This window comes from Typopeltis vanoorti, chromosome 25, assembly GCF_054136105.1.
Source record: "Typopeltis vanoorti isolate ZY-2024b chromosome 25, IOZ_Tvanoo_1.0, whole genome shotgun sequence".
Taxonomy (NCBI): Eukaryota; Metazoa; Arthropoda; class Arachnida; order Uropygi; family Thelyphonidae; genus Typopeltis; species Typopeltis vanoorti.
The window spans coordinates 13,210,084-13,229,753 of NC_143573.1; the positions used below are offsets into that span (position 1 = coordinate 13,210,084).

The 19,670-nt window shown below is 36.8% G+C and overlaps 1 protein-coding gene and 1 pseudogene across 1 annotated transcript in view; one reads left to right on the plus strand and one right to left on the minus strand.

Annotated features, from left to right (window-relative positions):
* Positions 1 to 19,670, minus strand: part of LOC150092549 (prenylcysteine oxidase 1-like) — an 83,976-nt gene that overhangs the window by 25,033 nt on the left and 39,273 nt on the right. The gene's annotated exons all lie outside the window — the stretch shown is intronic.
* On the plus strand, positions 10,515 to 13,036 carry LOC150092550 (integrator complex subunit 7 pseudogene; annotated as a pseudogene).

A 19,670-nucleotide genomic window follows, 5' to 3' on the forward strand; every position in this document is an offset into this window, starting at 1 on the left:
CTATCCATCTCACCAACCCTATATCCATCCCCATATGCTGTAATTTACTGATTAGAATTCCATGTGGTATCCTGTCAAAGGCCTTAGCAAGGTCCAGTAGAATCACTGTAAACCCATTACCCTTATCCAGTTTAGCCGTCACTGTGTTATAATACGTGAGCAAGTTACTGAGCCATGACCTACCCTTGACAAAACCATGCTGTCCCCGATACAGTATCCTATTTTCATCTATCCAATCTTGTATTTTCCTCTTGACTATTTTCTCAAAGACCTTGATAAGATTATGCTGATTGGCCAGTAATTTTCAACAGCAGTCTTGGAACCTCCTTTATGCAGCGGAACTATTTTCCCCTCTTTCCACCCCCTTGGGACTGACCCAGGCCCAAGGTTCAAATTAAACAAAATGGTCAAGGGCACTGACAATTCTTTAGCCGCTTCACGTACGACACGAGCTGGTATACTATCCAATCCCACAGATGTATTGACATTGAGGTTCTGTAATAGACTAGTTACCTCTACTTCATTCATCACAATTCCAGTATAAGCTGTTGGTTCTTCCATTCCTGCAATGTCACCACCTGGATGATATACTCTTGCAAAGTGATCGCTCAGTAATTCCACTATATCGACTGATTCGGTTACCTCCCTACCCTCAGCATTTTTTAAAATCATTCTGCCATGAACATTTTTCCTTTTACTTGCAACATATTGAAAAAACTGTTTGGGATTCTCTTTAGCCTGCATGGCCAATTTTCTTTCGTAATCCACTTTTGCTTTTCTTACCACCCTTGTTATTACCATCCTGGCCTGAGCTTTATACTGTTCCTGCACCTGCTGGTCACCTTTCTCCTTAAATTCCCTCCACAATTGTTTCTTTTTTTTTTCAGCTCAAGCTTAATAGTGTTATTCATCCATTTAACCCCTACTTGATTTATTATTCGGACTCTTGGTATACAGTCACCCATTGCCTCCTGCAAACACTTCTTAACCACCTCCCATGCACTATCAACATCCAGCCCTTGCAGTTTTACATGCACCGAGCCAAGCACACTCCTAAGCTTGTCATACTTACCAGCCTGGTAATTCCACATGTACCCTGTCTTAATTGTAATTTCACTCCTTCAGCCACCTCCCAAGTCATGACCTTATGATCACTCTCACCAATTGGTGGCAACATGGTCATGTTCGTTACAGCCACATTAATAGGTCAAGCACTCTCTGCCTCATAGTATTTTCCACTACATGCTGTCACAGATAGTTATCCCTTAATAACTGCATAAAATCCAATTCCTTCCTCCCATGTGCCCTTTCCTCTTTCCAGTCATTGTTACCATAATTGAAATCACCCATAATAATTACCCTCCTTCCAATCATTTCTTCTATTTGCCTATGCATACTATCCCCACCATCTATTCCATCACCTGGTCTATAGCAGCACCCAATTGTATATTTTGTTCTGCTAGACTCTATCTCACACCAAATAGCCTCAAATGTGCTCTTTTCTCTATCCTGCAGTTCAACTTCTATACTCCTTGGCTGCAACTCATCAGCTATCATCAATAACACTCCTCCCCCTTTTTATTCTCCCTGTCACTCCTGAACATGCTATACCCATCGCATTCAATCCCACTAGCTTTATCATCTTCTGTCAGCTATGTTTCACTAATACCAAGAACCTGTGGCCTGGAAGTGCCAACCAAGGCCAAAACCTCTTCCTTCTTGTTCCTAATACTCCTGGCATTAGTGTACATACATAGAATTGCAGAAGCCCATTAGTCCCATCCCTACTTTGATGCCTTATACTAACTATCCCATTCTGATTTGTTGTCCTTCGTACTCGCTTGGGCATATTATACTCATTCACACACTCAACTGCCTCCCTAAAGTCTGCATATCTACTCCCCCCTCCCTTAACAAATCTAGTTTCCCTGAGTCTGTACATCCACTTCCACTTCATTCATCAACACTTTTTCAAGCCTCCGTACACCAAATCCATTCAAATGCAACTCATCCATCTTATATAAATCCTTTCACCCATCGAACTCACTCCACAAATTCCACACCACTCTCCATGCATAACCCACGCATAAAGTCATTGGCAATTATGGCCCTCCTTCTAAACACTTCACTGTCATACCGCAGCAAAATACTCACCATTCTAACTCTCTCACTCTTCTCTTTTGCTACCTCAAGTAATTCCCTCACATCCTCTATCATTTCCATTTTGTCTTCTTTCAAATCATTTGTTCCTGCCACAATTATCATCTCTTTCACCCTCTGTTTTTGAACTCGAATAGATTCGCTGACGTCCTTTATGTTCGCACCCGGCTGGTACGATTTTGTCAAACTCTCGACTATCACACCTCTTATCATTATCATGAAGTCACATTCACAAGACTGAAAGACCTTTATGAACTGCACATTAAGAATCTCCACTATATTCTTCCACAAAAGCTGTCTTTATACCATTTTCCCCAATCAATGTCGTCCTTCCATAATCATTCTTTTTTTTTTTTGCTGGCTACATATCAAAAGAACTCTTTAGGATTCTTTTTGGCTTCATTAGCTAACTGCTACTCATACCTCACTTTTGTTACCCTTACCAACCAAGTCACCTGCCTTACCTGGTCTTTGTAATCTTCATGGAATTGGTTATTACCACTTCTCTTATGCTGCTTCCATAATGCCCTTTTTCTCTGTATCTATCGCATGCTTAATCTCTTTATTCATCCATTTCACACCTACCCTATTTAACCTTCTGACCCTTGGAATACATTTAGAAATTGCTTCTACTAGATAGTTCTTGAAAATCTCCCGAGCTGCATTTATCTCTTTTCCAGCTAACTCCACATTCCATGCTACACCCGCAAGCTGTCTCCTAAGCTCTTCATAATCACCCCCCTCCCCATGTAGTTCCATATATATGCTTTTCTCACAGAGGTCCTCACACTGCTGGCAACCACCTAGGTAATCATTTCATGGTCACTCTCACCAATTGGTGGGTGATTGGACACCTCATTTATAATTACATCCTCTGATGAGGATAATTACATCCAAATCCAAGACCCTCAATCCTCATGCACCCTCTGTTACATACTGCCTGAGGTAATTGTCGCTCAGAAACTCAAGAAACTCATTTTCTTTACTTCCAGTTGCTATCTCATCATTCCAGTCTATATTGCCATAATTAAAATCACCCATAATGATCACCCTTTTCTTATTTGCTTGGCTAATTGATATACATTTCATAGTCATACCATCCACATTATCAGGTCTATAACAACATCCAACCAAATATTTCATTCTATTCACTTCTATCTCACACCATACTGCCTCAAAACCACTGGCACTATTTCCTTCTTGCATTTCTACTTTGTACATAACTCTTTCTCTATCATCAATAGAACTCCACTTCCCTTTCTATCCTCACAAAACATATCACACCCGTCCATCTCTATTCCTCTCAGGATGTCGTCCTCATCTAACCATGTCTCACTTATTCCAACAAGGCAGATGCAGCCATTTCATCTACCTTGTTTCTTACATTTGTAGCATTTGTATACAAATACAACAGCTCATTCCTGGATCTACAACTAGTTCCACTGATACCACTCATTAGATATGTGATTTTTGCATGCTTAGATGGAGTCATTTCCCTTTCTGCTTATTCATTTTAGAACCCTCTTCAAGTCCAACTGTTTCCTCTTGATCTCAGGTAATCCCATTCCTTTCCTGTCTACACATGCATTCACATCCTCTTGGAGCATCCGCCTTTCTCACTCCGTGTTCCCCTGTTCACCCTGAGGCTCTCAGTTTCCCTGTTCATCTTGCACACCCATTCTCTACATTCATGTCACTCACTTCCTCATTCATAACCACCTCTTCAATCTCTCCTGTTTTGCTCTCCCACATCGCTTCCCACTTGATCAGCTTCATTCTCTATACTCATGTCTCTACCTTCCAGCAGCAGTCTCTCCAAGCAACTTACACCAAGACCACTCAAATGCAGTCCATCACTCTTATATAGTTCACTTCGTCCTTCAAACTCATTTCACACATTAACAAACTGCACTCCTTTCTCCTCACACATTTCAGCTAACATATCATTCATAATCCTTGCTCTCCGCCTCATCTCACCACTGTCATACCTAGGCAATATGCTACCTTTCCTATCATACTATTCTCTTTTATCCATCTAAGCAACATCCTGATATCCAAACTGATGTGCTCTTGGTTCTCAGTCAAGTCATCATTTGTCCCTACAAAAACTACCAACTCTTTTTCTTGCTTCCTTCTCATATCCAGTGTCTCAATCACTCTACTCATTCTACCGCCAGGAAAACATACCTTGTGCATCCTCTCATCAAAGCATACCTTTAATAATTGATTCGCCATACAACACCACTCACAGGTCTTTCATTACCTCTTTTATACCAACATGATTTGTTTTAATCATTTTCACTCTCTCATACATTTCCCAAATTTTCTTAACTTCATTCGGCATCCATTTCATCTCTTACATCCTAACCAACTCAACTTTTGAATCTGGCATCACATTTTCTCTGTCATTCATTCTTTCAAATTTTCAAACTCTCAAACCCTGCTTCACACTTTCACTCTCATTCATCCTTTTGAGTTTTCGTACTTTCGATCCTTGTGTCCAATGTTCGCTGTCATTCATTCTTTCGATTTTTCCAGCTTTCAAACCTTGCATCACACTATTTCCAGTTTCATTCATTCTCTCAATTTTGTTGCCTTCCACCACATTTGCATCACTTTCATCCTTTTTACCATCCATTAAGGTTTTCAAGTCACTCATTTATCCTTTCTTCAGAGAAATCCTGATGTGACTGGCAACAACCAAAGTAATCACTTCATGGTTACTCATCAACTGGAGGGAGATTTGATTTTACACCTCATTTATAACGAGATGAGATAATGAAATCCAAAACCTTCAATCCTTGCATGCTCTCTGTTGCATACTGCCTGAGGTGGACGTCTCTCAAAAACTCATTTTCTTTACTTTTGGATGCTTCTCGTCATTCCAATCTATATTCACATAATTAAAATCACCCATAATAATCCCCCTTTTCTTATTTGCTTGTCTAATTTGCTTATATGCTTCATGACCACTACCCTGCACATTACCAGGTTTATAGCAACATCCAACTAAGTATTTCATTCTATTCACCTCTAACCCACACTATACTGGCTCAGAACCATTGCCATTTTTCTCCCTTGCATGGGCACAACTTCTTTTTTTTTTTTTATGTTCAACAGCACTTCTCTTTTTGTCTTTTCTATCTTTACGAGAAACATTATACCTCTCCATTTCTATTCTTGTCTAGATGCCATCCTAATCTAACCATGTCTCTCATATTCCAACAAATTTTGGGTGAACGAACTCCATCCAATGCAAGAATTTCAGTCCATTTGTTTCTGATACTTCTAGCATTCGTACCAAACATAATAGTTCATTTTTGGATCTATAACAAGTTTCACTGATGCCACTTACTAGATGTGACACCTCCATGCTTTTCTTAAGCCATTCCTCTTTCTCTCATTACCCATTCCAGAACCCTCTCCAAATTCAAATGTTCTCTCTACATCCCAAGCCATCTCACTCCTTTCTTGCCTCTACTCATACATTCATTTCCTCTTTCAGAATTGACCTTTCTCATGCCATGTCCCCTTGTTCACTCTGACTCCCCCCCTTCCATTTCCCTGTCTATCTTGCACATTTGTTCTCTCATTTTCCACACTTATGCTATCCCACTTCTCCATTCATAAGCACTACTTCAACTATTTCTTTACTCTTCTGCTTTTCCACATTGCTTCTTACTTGCTCAGATTCATTCTCTGCATTCTTTACTCTCCAGATGACTTACACCAAAACCACTGAAATACAGTTGCTTTGGTGTAAGTTATACAGTTCCATTCATCTTTCAACTTATCCCACACATTAACAAACCACACTCTTTTTTTACACAAATTTCTGCTAACATATTCATGATATTTGCTCTTTGCCTCAATTCATCTGGCAATACACTGCCAATACTTTCCTATCACACTACTATCTTTTCTTCTTCTCAATAGCTCCATGACATCTAGTCTTACATTCTCCCTGTTGTCAATCAAGTTATTTGTTCCTGCAACTCTTTGTTCCCTTACTCTTCATATTCAATATCTTAATCACTCTATTCATTCTATCTCCAGCATTACAAACCTTGTACATCTCATTCACCATACCTCTAATAATCAAATTTCCATACAACATAACTCGCAAGCCTTTTGTTACTTCCATCATAATGACATCATTCATTTCAGTCTTCTTAACTCTTCCAAACACATCACAGTTCTCTCATTTCACTCCACATTCTCTTCATCTCTTGCCTCATCATCACCAACTTGGCTTTCAAATCTTACATCATCTATATTAGAGCAGGAACATGGCTTTCTTAATATTCAACAATTTTTCTTCACCTCCATTTCATTTACAAAGCTATGTTCCTTGCTCTAATTCAAACAGCTTCATGGTCCATCAGTATTTCACACTTCTTACATACCCACTTTCACTGCTTTCTCTTATTCAACCTCTCCTGAAAAAAGTACTTAAATGAAGTGAGGTTGGAGATGAAAAATCAGGGAAACTAGGCCTATTAGGGGTGGGGGAGAGAAACTATTGAATGAATCCACAAATACCAATGAAGCAACTACGTATGAAAATGTACAATAAAATGCCTAAGTTAGTAATGCTCATATAAACTAGAATGGTATAGTTAGTATAGCAGTGAGCCTAGGGAGCAATTGTGCTTTATCTACACTAATGCTGGGAGCAATTTGGAAAACAGGGGAGGAGTTTTTGCCACTGATTAGTTCCTCTTGGCCAAAAGTTATTGGCATTACTGAGACATGGCTGACAGAAGATGATATAGTGAGAGTGGGACAGAATGTGAAGGGTATAGTATTTTCAGATAAGATAGAGAAAAAAGAATGGGGAGAGGTATTGTTGATGACAGGTGATGAACTGAAGCCAAAGGGAGTAGGATTTGAGCTGGAGGTTAGTGAAAATAGTGCATTTAAGGCCATCTAGTATAAGATAGAGGCCAACAGGACAAAATATATGGTTGGGTGCTTGCTACATGCACCAAAGAATGTGAAGGATGAGGAAAACTATCAGCATCAGCAATGGAAGGCAAGTAATTATTATGAAGGACTTCAAACTAGAACATAGACTGAAAAGAGAAAAAAGATGCATTGCAGGAAGGAAACAGAATTTATGCAGTAAGTAAAGAATAATTACCTGAGACAGCATGTGATGAATGTCCCAGGGGTTTGAGAGTGCTAGATCTAAAAAAAAAAAAAAAACACCAGCTAATGCATTTTATTCCTTTATAGGGAATAGGCAAGGCCATTTTAGCCCTATCTATGTTTTGGAGACTGGGAGAGATAGTTCAGTCTTCACTTGCAGCCAATCAGAGATAGCTAGCCCAAGATTATCACTAATTATAAGTGGCATCCAATGAAAAGATGACTTACAAGTGTCGCCATCTCTCGGTCCCTAACACAACATGTTATTGTCTGAAATATTGTGGGTTTTACAGTTGATTTTCTTGACTTTACGAGATGAAAAACCCAAGTTTCTGGGAGAAAAAACCCACTTGCCGATGCCAGAGATCAACTAACTCAGGAACTGGTTGAAGAATGGCTTAGATAAAGTTCCTCTAGTCAGTGACTAGAATCGAACCTAGATCATTCTTTGGATAGCTTGGAATGACCGCATCTAGTAATTATTATGACCACACTAACCTTTAGACACACAATAACTATCATACCTCTCCTTAAACTCATTCACAGTCACATTCATTCACTAATACAAGATCTCACCAAGCAAAAAAATCTAGTCTGCATACCCTTACTAACTACATTTTTCACAATTTCAAGAGGTGATTCTAGTTCTCTCTCTCTCTCTCTCTCTCTCTCTCTATTCATCATATATTGAAAATTTTAATTTGTGTCAATCTTACAAAATCCTTTTAATAACATAAGTTTTTATCATTAAATAGGTTCCCTCTTTTCTACCTATCAACTAAACTTTGCAATCCATACACCAATCTATGCTCATAGGGAGCTTTCCACAGACCTGTCACCATCTTGGTCACTTCATCTCTAAATTCTGTCTGCTGCCTCCTGATCTCCAAGAAACCCAGGTGACCAAATCTCTGCACTGTAGTCAAGATGCTGCCGAATCACAGCCTTATAAAGAGAAATAATAACTTCCCTATCTTTACTTTTAGTTTGCTTTGTAACATCCAAGTAATATTTTGAACTATTTTACCAACTTTTGCAATGTCTGAACTTGAAATATGGGAACATAAATTGGAAGGAGGAAAGGACATATGGGAGGAAGGTAATGGAATTTGTACAGTTATTAAGGAATAATTATCTGAAGCTACATGTGATGTAATGTACTAGGGGTTTGAGAGTGCTGGATCTCATAAGTACATGAAGCGATGAACTGGAAGGAAAGATCACTCTCGCCAGTTGGCAGCAACAGGTGAGAGTGATCATGTGGTCTTGACCTGGAAGACAGTTAAATGAGTGGAATTTTCAGTTCAGAGGGCATATATGTGGAATTAAAGGGCTGGTAAGGATGCTTGGAGCAATGCCATTGCATGAGAAACTGCATGGGTTGGATTTTGATAATGCATGGGGAGGTGGCAAGGAGTTAGTAATAGCAGATTACATACTACAGTCAGGAGGATAAATCAAGTGGGGGTTAAATGGATGAATAACATCATTAAGTAGGAACTACAAAAAAAAAAAAAAAAAAAAAATCTGCTGAGAGAATTCAAAGAGAAAGGTGACCACAGCAGGCACATGAGCAGGACAAAGCACAAGGGTGACCAGTATGGTAAGAAAGAAAAGAGTACGAGAGAAAATTAGCAGTGCAAGGCAAAAGTAATTCCAAAGAGTTCTTTCAATATCTGGCAAGTAAAAGGAAGAATGACAATGGAAAAATAATTCTGATGAATGCCAATGGTAGGGAGGTAACTGAAGCAGATGAAGCAGTTGAATTACTAAGTGAGCACTTTGCAAGTGTATATCATCCAGGTGAAGATACTGCAATAACAAGAAAGACAAGGTATGGAAATAGAGACAGATGAACTGGAAGGATATGACAGAACCTTGATGTGAATACAGCAATAAGATAAGATAGCATAAAAGCTGGAGTATTACTAAAAGGTACTAGGGAATTGACAGTGCCTTAGACCACACAGTTTAAGTCTCAGCTCTGGGATTGTTCCAAATCAGCATCTCAGGAGTGGTGGTCGGTGCCGTGCCGTGGGTAGGAGGCGCTCTTGTGAAAACTTTTTCAGCGCTCCCATAAAATAAGTTTCCATGAAAAATTTTTGCGAAAAATTTTACTTTCGTAAAAGTACAAAACAGTTTATACGCATATATAAAAATAAATTTTATTTAACAATAGTGGAACATTGTAATCACTAAAATTCATTAATAAGGAATTTTTAATAATAAAAATTTTCAAAATTGTTTATTTCGTTAATATATAAATACAATAAAAAAAAAAATATATATATATATATTCTACTTTGAAATATATATATATTTCTACTTTGGGACATAGAGCTCGCTCTCTTCTTCACGACCCAGATGAACTTCATAAAGAAATCAATTTTCTTAGAATCTACTTTCAGACACTGAATAGTTATTCTCAAAAAATTACTAAAAAACACCTTTTTAATCCTCCTAGTCGCCATACTGAAGAAATGAATAATGTTAAAGGCAATATATCTATATCACACATAAGCTGAGTATCTCAAAAATTAGCCAAGGTTCTCAAAAAATATAACATTAGAACTTTATTCACTCCGTTTCCTAAGATCCACTCTCTAGTGAGCCATTCAAAGCCTAGCCATCACAACCTAAAATATCCCGGTGTATACAAGATATTGTGTGACTGCGACATTCCTTACTTTGGCCAGACATCCGGATAAGTCTATTGAACTGCATATGGAGGAGCACAGGAGGGACATCACTTACCAGAGAATACGTGCCAGTGCTTTATCCAGCCATATCCTTTCTTCTGCCGATTCTGATGATCAAAACCATAGTCATACAATCCTTAGGGATAGATCTAACAACATTTTCCATTGCCATGACGAATTGGAGAGAAAAATTGTAGAATCTAGAGAAATCATCCTCAACCCTGTACATTTAAATAATAATTTAAGCTACAACTTCCCAGACTGGAAGATTTTATCAGGAAAAGAAAAAAAGAGCAAAAGATGCGACTTTAGAGGTGGTCATTTGTTTTATCAAATAAAATCTAGAAGAATGCTTATTATTCCCAGTAAATCTGAGTGGGGATTGATTTGTTTATCCTGTTAAGAAGCACATGCTGATACTGATTTTGAAAGGAACTTGAAATGCAACAACAGTTTTTACTTTGGCTAGTTTTTATTATTATATTTATAAAACAGTATAAAGACATGGCTTCAGTATCAGCTAGGTTAGCCATGATTGGTGAAAATGGATTTGCTGAAACAGATTAGGACGCAAATTCAGCATTAACCAAACTAGATAAAGGTTTAAGATCTGGTAAAGTTGGCAAACAGTATGAAGCAATAGTCCAGTTTCCATGCCTTTTTGAGAAATATCCATTTCCTATTCTCATCAACTCTGTATGCTTAAAACTAGCAGAAGTTTTCAGATATGGCACAAACTTTCTGCAGGTTTTGGTTTTAAAAGTAATGCAGCAAAGCCAAAAACATTTAGACAAGATACTAAACATTGATGAATTTGTATGTAGAATCTATTCTGTTATCTACAGCAATGATCCTGTAGCCAGAGCATTAACCCTCAGAACCCTAGGAAGTACAGTAAGTATTGTAGCTGAAAGAAAGAATGTTCATCATAGTATAAGAAACAGTCTTGATTCTCATGATGCTGTGGAATTAGAGGCCGCTATATATGCTACAGGACATTTTGCAGCACAATCTAAGACATTTTGCATCAAATATATGCACCAAGATTGGAGAAATAATTCACAGATTGGCAACACCAGTTGATGTGAAGCTTAAACTGTTGTCTGTTTTTCAGCATATGCACCATGATGCCCAAATTACTGTTCTGGTTAGAAAACTATGTACTGAATTGCTGCCAAGCTATCCTTCCTGCCAGTTTGTCCTGGTAACACTTCATACAGTCACACAGCTTGCTGCTGCTTCTGTAACTAATATACCAGAACAGGCAGAACTGCTTATTCATTATTTACATGAAGATCCTCGTAGTGCTGTTAAAATCCATGCCCTTCGAGATCTGAAGCATCTAGCAGACAAAGGTGCACACCTGTGAAGCACAGCAAATGTAGAGGAAGTGGTGATTTATGCTCTGAGCACCCCTTACTTAAGTTTAAAGTGTGGTGCATTGTCTGTTCTTGTTGCGTTGTCTCATTCAGTGGCTGTAGATAAATTTGAAATAGGCCGAGGAAGCAGAGTTTAGAATTATCTCAGGAATGTGTTTTCCACAATAGTATAAAGCTGTGTTCTTGTGCTGTGGAACTACTGACTCAGTTTGCAATTCATGTTTTTCAAGAGGATATTATAATAGAAGGAATAGACCTTATGCAAGAAGCATCCAGTGCTGTTGAAACTTTGCTACTAATTGCATGTACAAACCAGAGTGATAAAGATACACATAAGGATGCTCTTAGGCACTGCTTCCAGTGTGCGGTAAATCTTTGTGAGGTGAATCCTGAACTTTGCACTCAGTTTGTTGATACTCTAGGATCATTAGTGGGAAACAGTAGTGATGAATATGTTGTACCTTTATGTGAAGCTCTCTGTACCTTAGGAAACAAAAGGGAAAGTGTAATGAGATGATGGCAGAGTGAACTAGTTACAAAAATCCTGGAGTTCTCGTGCAAAGATTCAAAGAATGCTCAAGCAATAGTTATGGTGTGTACATTACTCTTTCAAGATGGAATTGACAGACCTTGGTTATCTCAAGATAGTAGTAGTGCTATCCTGAAAGCTGTAGAAAGTGTGGACATGTGGTCAGCATATAGGGTAGCACGACAGGCAACTAGATATGGACATCACCAGTTTGCTGCTCACTTTTTTTCCCAAATTTATGATAGAGTCAGTTCTGAACATCTCCACTTCTGTCTTGTAAGTCTGTGGGAAATTAGCCAAGCAGAAAATTGTCTCCTCAGCAAGGTAACCAAAGGTGGTACTATAGGTGGACTGGAAGATAATTTCTCTTGGGCGATATCACACTATATGAAAGCTGTGTCAGCTTTAAAGGCTTCAACTTCTCCTCTTCATTCCCTTACCTTTCGGTGTAAGTATGCACGCTTGCAAAGTAAATACTGCAGGCTCATTTACAACTCCAACATACTTGTTCCTGTGTAAAGACCTCTCTGCCTCCTGCTATTGCTGCCTCTGTTGCCGTGACATGTAGAGATGAAGTGTGGAAGGATAGTTTCACAGCTAAGAAAATGCTCCAAAGATTTCCGTAATCTTGCAGACCAGTATGCCTTTTTATATCAGTCTATATTTGATGCTGATCCCAAGACTTTAGGGAACATACAGAACTTACAACAGAGCTGCTTGTTAGCTGCTCAGGCAATAGACAAGTTGGCTCAACACAATCAAGGAATAGGATTTTCCTTAGGTGAAGAAGATATCTTAACTACAGAACACAGCAACCAGACCCTTGAAAATTATCGGATGCATGATGCCTGTAAGAAGACTTCTTTATTAATTAGGGATCTCACTAATGACTGTGAATGGTGGGCCAATGGAAGACAAGAAATTGATCATCTGTTAAGAATCAGTCATGAATTAGTATTGGTGCCTCTGTCTTCCCCGTTACTTTCATCAGTCTTCAGTCCACAAATATTAAGTTGGCTATTTCTCCACAGCCTCATGTAGCTGGGGAACCAATTTTGATTCACCATACTGCTCATCTTGCTGTCAAAGTGGAAGGAGCTGTTTAGCATGGAGCCTGACCAGGACTTTATCGCAAAGTAGCTGGTGTATTGCTCACTGTTTCTTCAGCACTCCAGGTCAGGAATCTGAATGCACAGCAGGATACAAAGGTATCTCAAGATACAAAAAATCTTATGACTGTCATTCTGCTGTGATCACATACTGGCACTCACAAGATGCTAGCGCACGCACTTATACGCACGCACTCACCCAACAATGTGGCCAACGAAGGAACAGCTTTGAATACATTAACTACAATTTTCACGTTAAATATGTATAGTGACTTTCCTGTGCTGTTCACAGTTTTTATCTTCAATGTTTAATGTTTTTTTCTTTTCTTTTTATGAAAGCACCTCAAGAAGGCTGTAAAAAGCCGAAACTAGTCATTAAACCTTTTTCCTTTCCTCTCGGTTTATGTCATTCAATTCTTTTAAAAAATATGTTAAACAACCGAGTAAATCAACCTCAGTACATTTTATATATATAAGTGCAAATTTTTACAATGTTTCATTAAATCTTCATCACTCCAACCTTTTAATTTGCTAATGTCTCTTATAACTTTCAAACCCTCACTATGTTGTTTTAAGAGTATAAATCTTTCCGTGACTGAAGTTACTGTCGTGTCTAAAATCGCGAAGAAAAAATATATTTAAAATTTTGTTTAGGATCATGCATTGTCTCATCTGATGCTTCGTAACCAAACATTTTTGTTTTTGTTATTTTGCGAATCTCTTGAAAAATAGGATCAATATTAAAATCGTTTCCTACTTCTTTTGCAGTTCTAATAATATTTTCAAAATATCGGTCTGTTCAGCAAGTATTTAATTCTTGTATAACATAATCAAAATTTTCTGTAATTTTTCCTATAACAAATATCGGATTCTGCATTATTTTGCTTGCAACATTTACGAGACTTAAGATTTCGTACCAAACATGAACAGAGCAAATAAATTTAAACGAATAAATCTTTAAAATTAAGTTGTCTGCCTATCAATACTCAAATGTTGCCAATCATTACAACCATATTCATTAGTAAGTTGGGAATTTTGACTACCAAATAATTGGCAATAATGACAGAAAACCGAATTTTGCAATTCTGAATAAACTAAATAACTTCATAAAAGTTTTTCTCCATTTGTTAAAGTTCGATAATAGTATGAACCGGAAAACTTGCGGCCAGATTCATCTTTAGGAAATTCTTTATTAACTACTCGATGTGGGCAATGTTCAACTAAATCTCTAAATTTGGTAATTATATGATTTGGCCACCTCGATCATTAACATTAAAATTTAAAGTAAAATTTGAAGTTTTGGGTTTCGCTGAATTGGAATCCAATATTTCTTCTGCTGCATCTGTAGACAGTCCAGTCTCATTTTCACATGTAACATTTGTTTCTTCAGAGTTATCTTGTGTCCTTTCTTCTTCTGTAGTAGAGCTACACAGAGTATTTGCTTTGTCAGAACTTTCTGTTCTTCATTTTTTATGTGGTCCTGAAGTTAAAAATTTATTCAGTGATCCGGCCAATTTATGTTCCAGTTTTCGCGTTGCAATTGTCTTTTCCTGTTTTGTGATACAAGATAAAATCTTTGGCTTTTTTTCCAACATCTAGGGGTTAACATACTTGGTTAGACTTTAAAATAAGAAGAGCGGTAAAAGTTGTCTGCCAAAATAATAATAATTTCTGAAATTTCCCATTAAACTTATTTTTTAATCACTTAGCCGACTATTATATTTTAAGATGAATGGCCCAAAACTGACTATTTCTTTTATTAGAGAATTTGATTTTTCAGATGTTTTGAATAGTAAATATGCTTACATTTTAGGTATTTTTTTGAAAATTAACATGTAGAGATATTAGCCACTGATTGATTTCTCAGTGATATTTATTTAATAATTTTTTAACATTCTGGTAATTATTTAATAATTAAGAAATTTCTAGAATATTAAAGAAATTAGTAAAAGGAACCCAACCCCAATGTCTTCCAACCAGAACACGAAGAAATATATAAATAAATCTCTTACTAAAAATTATTTATTTTCTAGACGTCTACCCAACATAAAATAAAAATCTTTTGTTTTCAAAATAAGATAATTAACTAAAATGAAACAATTTAACTGATTTTCAAACTTAGCAAAAATATAATAGACGTACTTACTTTATGTGAATAATAATCCAAATTCACAAAAAATTTACTAAACAACAATAAATATATTTTACAAAACAAAAGACAACTGCACAGTAATACTGTAACGCACAAAATGAAATGATTCAAAATACATCAAAAAAGTATCAAGAAAGGGCCAATTGCAGTATGTGTAAACAAACCTAGATCATCTAAAGAGTTTTATAGCTCATAAATAACCTATGTTTATTAATATAAGTTGACCGCATCAACTTGACATGCTGACAAGAACACCGTTAGTCTACCCAGCATATATACGGGATTTTTAGCTATGGTCCCTCAGCAGTGACCTGTATATATACGGGATAATCAGTTAAGGCAGCGGTTCCCAAAGTGTGCACCACGGCACCCTGGGGAGCCGCAGTTTCCTCACAAAAGGCACCGTGATTACAAAATTTTCATAATTTTATTTCCATTTTCAATTCAATGTGATAGGACGCAACATCTGGTGGACCTGGTGCAAACCAGTAACTCACTTAGTAATAACTGTTTGCAGAAGCCTTTAAAAATGGTTACTAGATGGTGCTCTACAATAATCAAGTTTCTCGATTGTTTTAGTAGTTTCTCGAACTTTCTCGGTACTTTGTGTTCGTATATAAATAGCTGTCAGTTTCACGAGGTCTTAGTGTTGAATTAGTTTTCGGAGATTGTATCAATTGAATATTGTTGTGATTTAGTCAAGTGAAGTTTTTGAAGTATTTCTTCTCATATGTATTTTTAAAAATGGATCGGATTTTACTAAACAGTAATAAGTGTTGTGAGAGAAAAAATAAAGAGGGCACACCGTCAAATAGTGGCAAGAGTGTGAAGAAGCGTAAATATCAAAAATACGATGACAGTTATTTGGACTTTGGTTTTACGTCGACAGAAGTCAATGGTGAAGGGAGGCCACAGTGTGTACTGTGTATGACAGTTTTGGCACCAGAGTGCATGCTACCAAGTAAGTTGAAATGCCATTTAGAAACCAATCATCCCAGCATGGTTAGTACATCTCATGACTACTTTACCAGAAAGTTAAAAGAGCTAAATCAACAAAAAGATAGTTTTTATAAGCAGGCATCAATACTAAGCAATGCTTTGTTAGCATCTCACAAGGTGGCACATAGAATCGCAAAATATAAGAAGCCTCATACCATCGCAGAAGAACTCATTTTACCGGCTGCTGTAGACATGGTGAACATTATGATTGGTGAGTCTGCTGGAAAGCTGCTTTCAAAAGTGCCTTTGTCCAATAACACCATCACTCGCAGAATATATCACATAGCAGAGGACCTCAATGATCAATGAATTGAAAAAATAAAAGGGAAGGAATATGGGTTGCAGCTGGATGAGACCACAGATTATAATAATGATGCTCACTTGATTTGCTATGTACAGTTTATAGATTCCATTACAGATCCATTACAGAAGACCTTCTCTTTTGTAAAAGTATCACTGCTGGTGCTAAGGCTCAACACTTGTTCGAGATCTTTGATACTTTTATATCCAAAAATAATTTGAAGTGGACTAAGTGTGCTGGTGTCTGTACTGATGGTGTTCATTCTATGTCCGGCTGTTATGGAGGATTGCAGGCACTTATTCGAAGCAAAGCCCCTGATGCAGTGTAGACCCGTTGCGTTATTAACAGGGAAGCACTCCTGTCAAAATATCTGAGTCCTACATTGAACCAGGTCTTAGAATATGTAGTGAATGTAGTAAACTTTATAAAAACTCAGCCGTTCAAGGCAAGGTTTTTCAAAAAACTATGTGAAGATATGGGATCTGAGCACACGTCTTTGTTGTACTACAGCACTTCGCGATGGCTCTCTTGTGGTAATGTTTTGTTTCGTACGTTTGAACTGCAACAGGAAATTTATATTTTTGTTAAAGAGGTAGACCACAAGTACACCAAAAATTTTGTGAATGAAGATTTTTTGGTAAAACTAGCATACTTATGTGATATTTTTGAAAAGATGAATGGTCTGAATCTCTCCCTGCAGGGATGCAACATGCAATTTTTAAAGTCGACTGAGAAAATTTCAACTTTTATAAAAAAAACTAAAACTATGGAAAAGAAAAATGAATGAAGACGGAGACAAAGAATGTTTCCCCTTATTGCAACAGTTTTTGACCTCCAATGGAGTTGATTTCCCTCGAGGTATGAAATCCATTTTTGAAGAACAGTTATCACAGCTTATCACCTGGTTTGAGAAATATTTTCAAAATGATAATATTGATAAATTTGTATGGATTCAAGATCCATTTAATGCCAGTGCTCCATCTGAATTTACTGCTGCAGAAGAACAGAATCTTATATGTTGTATCTTATATGTTAAACAATATGTTGAAAACAAAATTTAGCAGCATGGAATTAATTGAATTTTGGATATCAGTAAAAGACGAATATCCCCTTCTGAGTGAAAAAGCTCAGAGAATTTTAATTCCATTTGCGACTTCTTATTTGTACAAATCTGGATTTTCGGCAGTCACTGTGATAAAAACTAAGTATTGCACGCAAATCAATGTGGAGAAGGATATGAGGGTGGCTGTGTCCATTTTGATTCCAAGTTTTGAGAAAATGTGCAGTGATCAACAGGCTCATCCATCCCACTAATGAATTTGTTCAATTACTTTTTTTTTGTGATCTTACATACATGTTTTATTTATTTTTACCTAACCCTTTAATTAAAAAAAATTATTCGCTATTTGGCAAAGTGTACTTGCTAGAATTTGACATGGGTGCCTTGGGAAAACCTGGATTCAGCAAGGCGCTGAGAATCGAAAAAGTTTGGGAATCACTGGGTTAAGAAGTTAAGAAGAAAATAATAGGTAAATTTATAAAAAAAAAAAAAAAAAATGAAAATTATTCAATTATACAACAAAAATAACAGTCATTTAGAATTTTTTTTTTTTTTAAATGTTATAAATGTTTTTCGTGAAAACTAGAGGTTCAATTAAAATCAAAATTTATTTTGGCTGGTAAATTTTACCGCCCTTTTTATTTTAAAGTCTCACAATATGCTTACTGTTGAAAAAAAAATCAAATATGTTATAGTTTCTTACCTTACAAATTTGCAGAACAATGTCACTGTTTCAGTCACAATCATACATCCGCAAAGCACAGCATAAGAATGAATTCACAGTCTGTCTTAAACTAATAATTTCCACTAAAAATATAATAAACAATCGAGAATATTTATACAATTTTCACTGAGTCGATGCTTACTCTGTGAAATAAAATCTGTGGTAATATTGATAACGTTTCACTTCAAACAAATTATAATAAAACTGGTGATGTATTAAGTTAAAAATATTGTTAAATTATTAAGAATTCATAATAATTTGACTGATTTTAAATTTCATTTTTATTGCATTAACTATAATTTGTAATTGTGTAATTTATATAGTACGATATAATTCAAGAATAAGAAAATTTATATTTTTTTTTTTATTATTTCCCATGGTGAAATGCCACCCCCCCCCCCTCATCTTCAAGTGCCCTTGTGTTGGGCATAATCTGCACAACCGCATGGCATGGCCCTGGTGGTGGTCAAGGTATTAGATAAGTTCATTAAGGGCGAATTCCAGAAATGGGTAGATAGGAATAAGATACTATATGTGGGGGAAACACTCACTTTCTGCAATGCAATGACATCTGAGTTATAAAGGTAAAGGATATATATACTGATATTGCTGGACTTTGTAAAGGCTTTTGACAGGATATACTGGAATTTTGATAAATAAATGCACATGAGGATGGATATTAAGTTGAAGTGGATAAGTGGGTGGTTAATAGAGAGAGATGCCAGGCAGTAGATTATTAGAAATAGAGTCCTGTAGAAGGAGGCCTTGTAGCACACTGGTGGTGTGCCACAAGGCTCTGTACTTGAGCCACTGCTATTTAATTGGCACATTAATGATAACAGGAAATGATCTAAGAGGAAATATTCACCATTGTTGCAAAATTGGTAGAGCAATAGTCAATAAAGATGATGTTAAAATTTTGCAGGATGATTTAAACAGACTAGCAGTATGTGCAAAGGAGAAGAAAGTGTAGCAAAATGTAAGGTTATGTATTTTGGTATGAAGAGATTACCAACTGCATACCATATTGATGGAACTTTAATCCAGGAAACCGATGAAGCAAGGATTTGGGGATGTCAGTAGACAGAGAGTTAAAGTTTAGAGGAGACATACTGCAAAAGTGGCTAAGACAGCTCATCCAATTACTTAGAATACCCTGATGGGCAGAGACAAACAGGTTACTTGCAGCCTTTGATAAGACTGCATTTTGATTGCTATGCACATATCTGGTCAACTGGGTTTCTTGGGGATGAGGTAGAGAAGATCCAGAGGCGAGTGACCAAGATGGCAGCAGGTCTATGGAATGCACCTTATGAAGACAGGTTAAAGATTTGTGGGTTAGTCAGAAATTAGTTGATAAGCAAATAAGGGGCAATATGATTGAGACATACAAACAACTGAAATGAT